The sequence below is a fragment of the Macrotis lagotis genome, chromosome X (assembly GCF_037893015.1).
Source record: "Macrotis lagotis isolate mMagLag1 chromosome X, bilby.v1.9.chrom.fasta, whole genome shotgun sequence".
Lineage (NCBI taxonomy): Eukaryota > Metazoa > Chordata > Mammalia > Peramelemorphia > Peramelidae > Macrotis > Macrotis lagotis.
The window spans coordinates 131,653,787-131,665,702 of NC_133666.1; the positions used below are offsets into that span (position 1 = coordinate 131,653,787).

General features: G+C 37.6%; 1 pseudogene; it reads left to right on the forward strand.

Annotated features, from left to right (window-relative positions):
• The first annotated feature begins 10,188 nt into the window (after positions 1–10,188).
• Positions 10,189–10,605, forward strand: LOC141502665 (small ribosomal subunit protein eS25 pseudogene; annotated as a pseudogene).
• Positions 10,606–11,916: the final 1,311 nt, after the last annotated feature.

Consider the following 11,916-nt stretch of genomic DNA (forward strand, 5'->3'; position numbering starts at 1 on the left):
CATCATCATCATCATCATCATCATCATCCCTTAAAATGATCCATAAAAAGGACACAGCTTAGAGAATCTGCTAATTGCTGTTCACTAATCTATTCAAAGTAGCGCTAACTGTTCTTACAATGCATAAGATACTGTGCAAAAGATACTGTGCAAGTCTCAAAGGGAAATTCAACTATTAATAAAATATAGTCCATCATGCAGTGTATAATCTAATAGGACAGACCAGACAAATAATATGTCACATGCTTTTTCCTGGGTGCCTTCTTTTTACCGTTTAAATGGGAGTAGCTCTGGAGAAATGGCCTGAAATATTTTTCCTCCCTTCTGCATTTCAGCATTCACCTTAGTGGGTGTTGTTCCAGACCCCAGAATTAATTTTGTTCAATGCAATATGTATTTGCACACCTACTATGGGCACAGCACTAAAATACAAAAGCAAAAATTGGTCCCTGTATTCAAGGAACTTACCGGGGGTCTGGATTAATACTCCCTAATATTTGGGGATATTTTTAGGGAATTCCCTAAAAACTAATCTGGCTTTGCAAGCATGTGAAATGGGCCCCCACCAATGAGGTGTGATTTTTTTAGAGGTGCCAGGCCACAGTCCCTGTTTACTGATATTTTTCCCACCATATGTCTCAGGACCTGAAATTCTGCTATTAGAGATCCATGACTTGGGGGTCTTAAAAGGCTTTTGGTCTTCAAGAATTCCCCTATTAAAATACAAATACTCCTAAAAGGGTAATACCTTAAGCCATTATTAGCTAACATCTCAGTAGGGATTAGATGACAGCCAGCTGAGAGCAAAGCTCTATACATAGAGCCTTGAGTAGTAGGGGTAGGGTTGGGATAAGCCTCAAGAGGAGTAAATTGGCCTTTTTTCTACCACCTGGACCACCTCCTTCAGCAACCTAAGTCAAATTGTGTCTCCTTCCCAATTCTGCTGAGAGCTACCCTGTCTAGGGATAGCCCTTACACTTTAGAAAGCAAAGGTTCCCCCTCAGTTTAAAATGAAGCAGGCCAGATAAGGAGTTAGAAGTTAAGCGGGAAGCATTTATGAGGGATTTCTGAGATTTCAGAGGCCTCACGATTCTCCATATGCACCACCCCCCATTTCCCAGCTTACATAAAGGCCAGTCCAGCTTGTGATATAAGCCAGGTGGACAGCAACTGCATTTTTATGCAGAGGAACAAATCCAAATTTCAAGCTACACACATGGAAGGGAAGTTTTCCTGACATGTTCACATCCTAATTAATTAAACTGTTGTTGAACATTCCTTAGCAGTTTGAACATTACTGTATATAGGGAAGTGAACATTTGGGCTCCTGATTGTTTCCCATACTTCCTCAGTATCAGTCTGGCTGGCCACTAGGGGAAGATGTTTAGATAAAAAAAATAATTATTACTTTGTTATGGTTCTCAGCATGCAATGTTGCAATGCATATCATTCCATATAAATGGAATTTAGGAAAATGCTTTCTGAGTCCCAGAATGTGATTCGCTTCTTGTTGCTGCTTTTGATTATCAGCCCATCAAACAAGTCCCTCTATTTCCATAAGTCTAGATTTTCCAGCTTTTGTATCCTTGTCTTGCTTTCTTCCAAAGTGTGGGAAAATCCATATTGGTTTAAGGCAGGTCCCACTTTTAGGCTCTTCTAGGAGATAGTCTTCATACCACCACCAAGGAAAATCTTGGCTATATAGGTGCTCTGATTGTCATCTATCCAGATACTAGCATTTAACAGTCAGATGAATAGATCCAAGGTAGCAAGTGTGTTACATGAATGAATAGCAAAATGTGAAATTGTGATTCTAGAATACTAATGATGAAATGTCACCTCCTGACCCATAGATGATGGAATCAGGGTACAGAAAAAAACATACTTTTAGACATGCCCAACAGAAAATTGTTTTGCCTTACTATTCATATTTGTTATAAGGATTTTGTTTTTGTTTTCAATGGAAGAGGAGGTTAAAGAAAAAGAAAATAGATTTTTGTTATCTGAAAATTATAATTTAAAAAATATGGCATAGGGAAAAATGGAATTGCCTATATGCAGTTATTTCTTCTAAACAGTGGATTAAATTTGTATTTTAGAGCAAAGCAATGTCATAGGATTCTGTTTTTCCTGTATTGCATTAGAAACTTCAATACCAGACTAAGATGGCACATAAAGTCTTACTTCTATTTGAAGGAGCAGTAAAATTTTTGAAAGAAATAGTAGGGGTAGCTAGGTGGTACAGTGGATAGAGCACCAGCCCTGGAGTCAGGAGTACTGGAGTTCAAATCCAGCCTCAGACAATAATTACCTAGCTGTGTGGCCTTGGGCGAACCACTTAACCCCATTTCCCTTGCTAAAAAACCTAAAAAAAAGAAATAGTAAATCCTTATATTTGGCTAGTGTTTTATATATTTCATTAGTCTTCTATATTCATCCTTTAAGTTGGCAGAGCAGGTATTAGATTATTCCCATCTTAAAACTGAGGCAACTAAGGTCCAGTAAGGTTAGATCATTCAATAATAAGCAAAGGATCAAGCTAGAGCCAGGTCACTGTGATATGGTGAAAAAAAAATTTGATTCAGAATTGGTAGTCATAAAAATGAATCTTGGCTCTTATCATTAATTACATGAAATTTTTTCTCAGACTCAGTTTCCTCATTTGTAAAAGAAAAAGTTGGACTAGATAACCTTTAACGTTCTCTCCAATTCTACATCTATGATACCCCATCTAGAATTCTGTCTACTTCTATTAATCACACTACATTACCCTTGAACCCAAATTCATCAGTTCTCCCATATTCACTAGACATTGTCTAGAGTCATCTGTTATTATTGTAAAAATACATTGATCTCTTGCCCCTCTTCCAAGGAGTAAAGCAGCATAGTACCAGCATCCTGGAAATCAAAAGAAGCAGTAGAAGAATAGATATTCACCCTTCCTATTCCATCCCACTCCATAAGTCACCTAGAGCTGGCACAGAACAGCTGATGAATGCTTCCTGGGAAGACTGAAAACCAAACTAGAAATTCATTCTTACAAGAACAGTGAGCAGTAAATAAACTTCTCCAACTGTTGAATGGGGCCCCATAATAGATCCTTTGCAGAAACTATTTTGACAGAACTTGACAAGCCCCTAGAAGGGTGAAAAGCAATTCCACATCACATGTTTTATGTTGCCATCTTGTTTCTCTTCTCTTTAACTCTCTCTTTACTGCTTTTGAGTAAACTGTGTTAATAATCTGAATAATGTGTATGGATGAGTTGGAAGAGTTGGGGAATTGGGGGAAGGTATCTAGGATAGTCAGGAAAAAATGAGTTTGGTTTCCTTCCCAGAGGAGCAACTAGGAATTTTTGCCCAAGGAGCCAGTATCATGAATCCTGCCTGGAGAAAAACACCATGAAGCACACACTCTCAGATAAGGTAAAAGTGGGAAGTAGAGTGTAAAGGAAGTTTAATCCACACATCCATCTTATGTATCATCCTATTTAACTTGTTATTGCAAAAATGGGTGTATGAGTATACAGGGAGGATCAAGACCTCTAATATGAGGGCTTGAAGAATCTTTTTCAGGGTGACTCATCCACTTTTAGTATCTATCAGGTACCCAACTTTCACCAGGAGCTCCAAAAAGTTTTGCTTGTACAGCAATCACACCCCAGATAGGCTAAACCAGGTTGAGAGTAACTGAAGGGTGACAGATCCATCAGAAATTTAAGAAGGGTGTCTACCCCAGTGTGAAGACTGCCCCTAGTGGTATGAGTGGATGAGAATATTTTGTTTCAGTAGGCATGAACGCAGTTGAAACAAATGTCGTGGAATGCTTAGAGATTGATCATGAATTGAAGATATTAAGTATCCTCTGCATCCCAGGTCATCACCAGTGATCCTGACTTTTGCCTTGCCACTGGACTTCAATGACTCTGGAAGAGAGAATGAAGCTGATGACTTCATACAACTCTCCCTCACTTAGGTCTAATTTACAAGTGAGCCAATACATCAACCCTAGATGTCATTGGTCTCTTCAAAAACAAAGTACAAATAGCAACCAATTATTATTGTTAAATAGATACTAAACTCCAATTCTGTTCTACTGAAGGGTTACAAGTGCTTTCAACAACCTGTAACTTTGTAACACTGGGAAAAAGTCTGTTATCCAACTTGGTTACAGCACTGGTAAAAAAAAAATCATCTGCATGCCAATATGGTAGCACAAAAAGAGACAAAAGTCTTTCTGCCTGCCCTTCAGGAATTCAGAAAAGTGATGGGAAAAGGGGCTTGGGGTTGACTCCTGATTCTGTCCTACAGAGCAATATGACCAAGGGCAGATAACTTCTTTCTGTGCCTAATTTCTCCATTGATAAAGGGAAGATAGCAAACTTTGTTCCATACACTTAATAGACCATAATGATGATAAAATCAATTATTGACTACGAAAGGGTTTTGTTAAAATGAAGTGTGGTATAAATGAAAAAGTGAATAGGGCCAATGTTAGATAATTACAGAAAAGGCATACTAGGTGAAGGGGCAAATGGAAAGCAGTAACAGATAACAACTAATAAAGGTGATCACTTACTCAAGGAACAACAAAAAACAGGCAGGGTAACTTGGTGAAGTGGATAGAGTACTGGCTTTTGAGTCAGGAAGATAGGAATTTGAATCCAGCCTCACACATTTGCCACTTACTAGCTGTGTGACCATGAACAAGTCACTTAACCCGGATGGCCTCTCATCCATCCAGTGTCATCTCCAGTCATTCTGATTTATATCTAAACACTGGACACAGATGACTCCAAAGAAAAAAGTGAAAGTGAGACTGGTGACTTAGCACAGCCCCTCCTCACTCAAATCCAATGCATGTGCTTGTCATGGCATCACCTCCCTGATGTCATGGTCTTTTTTTTGAAAATGAAGGACAAGGGGCCACCAGGCACAATGGATAGGGCACCCACCTTGAAATCAGGAGGCCCTGAGTTCAAATCCAACCTCAGATGTTTAATACTAAGTTGGGTGACCTTGGGCAAGTCACTTAACCCAATTGCCTTGCAGACACCAAAAAATTTTTAAAAAAGAAAAATAAAATGAAGGACAGACAACAACAATAAAAACAGGAAAGGAATTTGGAGATGGTGAACAGAAAAAGGAGCTAAACCCTTGATTTGGGGTGGTTTAAGACCAGAATTCATCCAACCTACCTTATAACTGCTTCCCTATTTCCCCTTCCATGTATCCCTCAGACTTCTAACCTTTTTGTGCTACCTACTTTTCTTTTTCCTCTTCAAGACTAACTTAATACTCACTTTAAACAATATTTTGCCTCTATAATTGGTGAAGTACATGAAATCTGCTTAGGGTATGAATCAACAATAGGCAGAGATATCCCTGAGGAATGAGGGGAATTGAGTCGTGGAATTCAGAATCTGGGGAAAACCAAAGTACCTGGCACAATGAACCACAATAAACTTAAGAGAGCCAATCCTATCACTGATGCTTGATGGAGTGACCATCAAAGAACCTATTTTAACAAAGGACAAGGTTGAATGTTAAGGTTTTTCAAAGATCACAGAATAGGCTATGAGAGTAGAGAACATCCACTGTGCTAGCTAATTGTGTTTTGCTTGTTAGTAATCATAAGACTCAGATGTTCCAAAGAAATGGAATTGATAAATCCTCCAAGGTCTGCCAATATTCAGGAGAAATGTAGAGTAAAATCAGATAGAGATAGAAATAATTTGTGCCCAACTTTTTCTCTTTTTCTGTCTCATCCTCTATCATGTCAATATGTCAATTTTCCTTCTCTCTCTCTCTCTCTCTCTCTCTCACACACACACACACACACACACACACACACACACACATCTCTTTTTCCATCTCTATCCCATCTCTCAATTTCTCTTCCTCTCTTTCTCTGGTTCTCTATCTTAGTCTCTTTCTTTCAGTCTCTCTTTTTCTTTGTCTTTCTCTGCATCTCTAAGTCTTTTTGTTTGTCTCTCCCAGTCTCTGGTTCTCTAGCTCTCTATCTGTCTTTGTTTAGGAATTATTTATTTCACTATTTCTGTCTTTTTGTCAGAAACTGAAAAATCCATCAAGTTACTTTCCTTATAATAAGCATAGTCCCTTACTTTCATATCTCACTTTATATTTTACAGAAGTCTTTCATTGTCATTAGTCAATTATATATATATATATATATTATATATATATTTACATATATAAAGTATATAGAGCATATTGTGATATCCCTATTCTACTGTCAAAGAGGGAAATAATCTGCCCCAGGACACATTGATATATGGGACAGAGTCAGGAGTCAAACTCACAGTTCTCAGACCAGGATACTCCATTTGCACTGTAATCATGTGTGTCTGTGTGTGTGTGTGTGTGTGTGTGTGTGTGTGTGTGTGTGTCTGTGTGTGTGTGTCTGTCTGTCTGTCTGTCTGTATGTATGTATGTGACAAAGACAGAGACAGAGAAAGAGAGACATAGAAACAGAGTCACTAACTGCAACTTTAATCCTGGAATATAACTTTGGTGCTGGAACTAAACTTTCCATAATCAGTTGGTTCAAGGGAGAGAAAATGATGATGGGCAGAGGATACAGGATGGAAGTGCTCCCTAAGGATCTCCATTATCATCCCTTACTTTATTTAGAGCATCTCCACACTAGAGCTCAGACCAGGCAGTCTGCGTTTGAAGTTGGCATATTTTTATAGAAACGTAGATCTGGCAATTAGCTGGAGGATGTTCTTACAGTTGCCTTTTTACAAGTCTTCACTCTTGACAGGTTTACGGATGTTTGCACTAAGTACTATTTAGTGGCATACTGTTGAAATTAGGCATTTTGTTTTTCTTCTTAAATGCCCTCGGTTTTAATACCTACAAAGACTAATCCATTTGCTTCAACTAATCCAGGCTAAAAGGAGGCCACAGCACTTGAAAGGATGGTCCTGGAAGCCTAACATCTCACCTTGAGAAGGGAAAAGGGGGGGAGGGATAATTGAGGAGAGGGAAAGGATGAGAGATCTGGTTGAAGAAACAACATGATCAGCAGTCCTGATTGGCTAATCTGACTCAAAAAATTCATTAGAGGATTCTGGATTGTGTTTCATGGTGGACTAAAACCCAACTCTCTAAAAGGAAGGAATTCATCCTGAAGCCTTTGATGCTTTGAATGAGATATAGTGCTGTCATATATGTTTCAGCCATTACAAAGTATAAATGAAAGGTACTAAGTCTTTCTCCCCCAAATTGTCCCCACAAGGTGGTAATTATTTAGGATTATCCCCAATCCTAGGTCCCAAATAACAATAGCTGTTTTCTCCAGCCATGAAATGCTCTGCCATGGGGGAGATTTGGGAGAAATCTTACAATCCATTTCCCCATTGATTCTATCCTCTGCAGGTAAAGTGAAAAATACTTTTCTTCTAACTTAGGGATGTGAGAGCTGCCCCACAACAAGAATAGAATTCAATGTTTTCTTCTTATTCAATTCTAGTATAACTCAAGTTTTACCTTAAATTAACAAATGTTTAAGGGAACAATCCCCACATCTTTGAGCTAGGAGGCAGTAAGCTATGCACTCCATTTCAGGGGGAAAATGCAAACCAATATCCTCTTTGGCTTTAGATAAAACAGAAAAGGGGGAGCTTAAATTTTTTTTTTTTTGGTCTTTCAGGTCTGATTTAATACTTGAGTGACTTTGGTTTGGGATTTAACAGTGGTATTTTTCTGGAGATAAACGAACTGTCAGCAATGTAAGGGTTAGTGTTTGGGTCTGTATGCTGGCTTCCAGTGAATGAAAAATGGGAGGCAGGGCCAGTTAAGAACTCCAAAAAGGCTACATCCTTCTTGAATTGGAACCTCTAATCCCATCATATCAGACTTAGGACCTACTCAATCCTTCAAAGGTTCACTTCCTGTTTCAAGCTGTTGCCATGTACTTTTAAAACAAAACCAATCTCCAAATCCTCCTGTCAAATGGAGGGTGGTTCAGTTTACACTCCCTGGGGAATTAATTTAGTCAGATCCTGCCTGTTTCTCAGTTCCAAGATTCTTTTTTATTTTTGGCTTGATATGAAGTAGAAAAGCTATAGGAAATAGAATCTCAACCTTAAAAAGGAAAAGTTAGATGAAAAGATTGGGGTCTGGGAAAAAGGATTTGAAGCTTTGTATTCAAAGAATATGGAATTGACTGGTTCTTTAGGTTCTGAGATGGTGAAAAGAATTGCAGCAGGACAAGACTCACATTTTAGTTGAAAAAAAAATGAAGCCAAGCAACAGACTAGTAGAAGTTTATAAAGAAAGTATACTTTCTTTATTCTTAGTAGAAACTACATGTGGGCATAATTAATCATATTTCATTTTTACCCTTGTTGCTGGTAAACTATAAGCTTTTCTTGGCTTGGGAAAGGGGTCACCAAAATGAACTAATGCAGCAAAACACTGTGGCTCACTCTCTTAGAAGCCTAAAGGCAACATCTATCCCCTCAAGGCTCTGGGGTACTGTGATGGATTTGAAGGGGTGTCATTTTTATTTTCATTGGCTCAAGTCCCTGCCAGCTGTACCTGCCCCCAATACCATAGTAAGATGCCAGTAACTAGCCCTAGTTCCATTTCCATCATTTCATATTAGGTAGCTTTTAGAAAGGAATATATATACTTCAAAGATATAGTAAATACAAGCATACAAATATTTCCCCCAGTGCCTCAGAGATATAATTTCTCCAACACAACCTCAGTTTAGAAAAGGGAGAGAACTTACACTCATAAATTAGCCCAGTTCTGACTTAGCATTGGTCTCTTCATGTCCAAAGGCAACATCACTTCGGGATGAATCCAGAGTTTAGTTCTTTCTTTTATCTTCAGAGCATCTTTAACACCCAGCTTGAGATCCAGGTCTTGGAATAGAACACTGAAACCTCTTCAAGATAATCTTTTGAATTCATTAGATTATGGTATTCTAATTCCTTTCATCTCTAATGGAAAAGAATGTATAAAATGATCAAGACCAAGGTCTATTTTTTAGGAGTCATTTAGTCTCAGAGTAGGGAAGTGGCCCTATAGCCCTTCCCTTTACCTTATTATCTTTCTTAAGCAGTCACAAATGATGTGAGGAAATGGGCAAGAAGAAAGTAGCTGAAGATAACAAACCTTTTTGAATGCCTCTTCAACTTGTAGCTGAAGGTTCTTAGTGGCTGCTTTTAAATCATCATTGGTTTCATCTGTCTTACAACTGATCAGGCTACAATTCTTGTCTTTTAGCATAGAACACAACCCAGGTGTTGGACAACTAGAACCTGTTAGAGAATTTTCATATATGTTCCATAGTATCTCCAAGGTACTATGGTTGTCTGTTCTATATCTTGGATATTAGGGACGTGCTCCCTCTCCACCTCCACTCCTGCAATCTGGCAAAGCCATGTAAAATTTTTTGGCCCTCCCTTCCTACCCTAGAAGTCTGAAATTTTTCTTTTTCTTTTATGGATGTTTACAGTACCTTATTATAAAATTCAAGTTGCCATTATACAATATTATACATATAATTTATGCATCACTGAGTTTCTAAATATTTTCTGTGTCATTTGCTGACCTTCATGATTCAGCATAACTCCTCAAAAAATAGCCATTAGATTTCTTATGCCCATCTGCAATCTATATCAAAATCACATTTAGGAAAGTTGTGTTGTGGAAGGGACAACTATATTTTCATTATACATCATTACAATTTCCCCAAAAACAAGCTCCCTAGCCTTTCCACATAGAGAGATTTTGCTCCATGCATTCTGCACAAGCACCACTAGCCATTCTGAAGCAACAGGTAGAATATTGCTATTGAGGTAAAATTAGGGTGGTGAGAACTCTAATCCCCCAAAACAGAAGAGAGCAGATGGTTACAGGACAAGGCTTATTGGGACCAATAGAATCGAAATCCAATAGTTGTACAGATGAGGAAACTAAAGTTCAGAGGAGTCCCATGGTTAATATAATTAGTGGGTCCTTAGACAAAATAGCACTTTTCAGCTTCAAAAATGATGGCAGCAAGAAAGTAAAAATTGACCTATCTAGTCCCATAAATTTTGAATGATCATTTATATCCAGACTAGAGATCTTAAAGAATTGTCATATTACTTTCTGTCTGACATCTTAGCTTGGAGGCAGTTGTAGTAAGAGTTCCTGAAGCTTCACCATGCTGCCCAAGGATGATAAGAAGAAGAAAGATAGTAGCAAGTTGGCCAAGAAGGACAAAGATCCTGTGAATGAGTCTGGGGTCAAGCCAAGAAGAAGTGGTCCAAGGGAAAAGTTCAAGACAAACCCAACAATCTGGTTCTATTTGACAAAGCAAAGTACAACAAACTCTTCAAGGAGGTCCCCAACTATAAACTTATCACCCCTGAAGTAGTCTCAGAGAGACTGAAGATTCAGGGTTCCTTAGCCTGAGCAGCCCTCCAGGAACTGCTTAGTAAAGGTCTGATTAAGCTGGTTTCCAAGCACAGAGCTCAAGTGATATATGCTAGGAATACCAAGGGTGGAGATGCTCCAGCTGCTGAGGATGCATGAAATGGTTCAACATTTTTGTGTACATTTTCAAAAATAAACTTATTGGACTAAAAAAAAAGAATTATCATATTAGATAGCCCAATGATATCATACCACTTATTTTGTACTTTTATTCTTTTTCCATTGTTTATTTCTAAAAATTATTTTTGAAAACTCAGTTCTGATAACAGGTGAGATAAGTCAAATCTGAATGATAATTTTGTGGATAAGTTTTGCCCTGTCTCAGTCCTACTGCCATTTGGGGAGAGGAGAAGGAGTATGGAGTATTAAGAGAGTGTAACCTAAAGTTGGAACATTATTTAATAGATTTCAAGGAATATGACCCAGAGCATAGGGAAGGAACCTATGTATGACTCACATATTTCCAACAATAGAACTCTCATTGGGATTTGCATATGTACCTTCTAATAGAAACACCCTAGTTTGACAGTCCAAAAATTAATGGTCCCAGGAGGATAGAGATATAAATATTAGGAGTCAAATAATATCTGAAAAGATAGTTTCTGTAGGAAAACTCTACAGCAATGCCATTGGACTCAAGGGTTTAATGTCATAAAATATTAATCATTTAGATATCAATGTCATAAGCAAAACCTCAAAGAAACATGTGAATTGGACACAAACCCAACAAAAATTCTGGAAAAAATCATTTAAAAATGTTTTTCAAAATAAGATATAAAGGAAAAAATTGGAAATGAAATGAGAATTATGCAAGAAATTGTGAACAAAAAAAAAAGAGGGACAATTCTGTGTTATAGTGAAATGCATGTTGGGCATGGGGTCAGGAAAGGCTGAATTCAAATCTAACCCCAAACACTTAGTAACTGGACAACTCACTTTCCTTATCAATACAATGATCTGGAGAAGAAAATAGAAAATCACTCCAGTATCTTTGTTAAGAAAACCCAAAAAAGATTACAAAGATTTAGGCATGTCAGAAAAATTATTAAACAACAAGAACCACAAAAGGCATAAAAATTATTAAAGAAAATAACACTGTAAAAAAACCAGAATTGACTAAATTGGAAAAAGGTAAAAACTTCATTGATGAAAAGAATTCCTTAAAGGAAGACCTAGACAAATGGGAAATGAGGGACAAAAAGTCACTGAAGAAAATAATTCATTAAAATTGAGCAAATTTAAGCTAATTACTCCATGAGACATCAAGAAACAATAAACAAAGTCAAAAGAATGACATAATAGAAGAAAATCTGAACTATCTTGTCAGAAAAACAACTGACTGGAAAATAGATTAAGAAAAAATAATTAACAACTATTAGACTACCTCAAATTCGTGATCAAAGAAAGAGCCTAGATATCATATTTCAAGAAACCATCAAGGAAAACTGCCTTAATA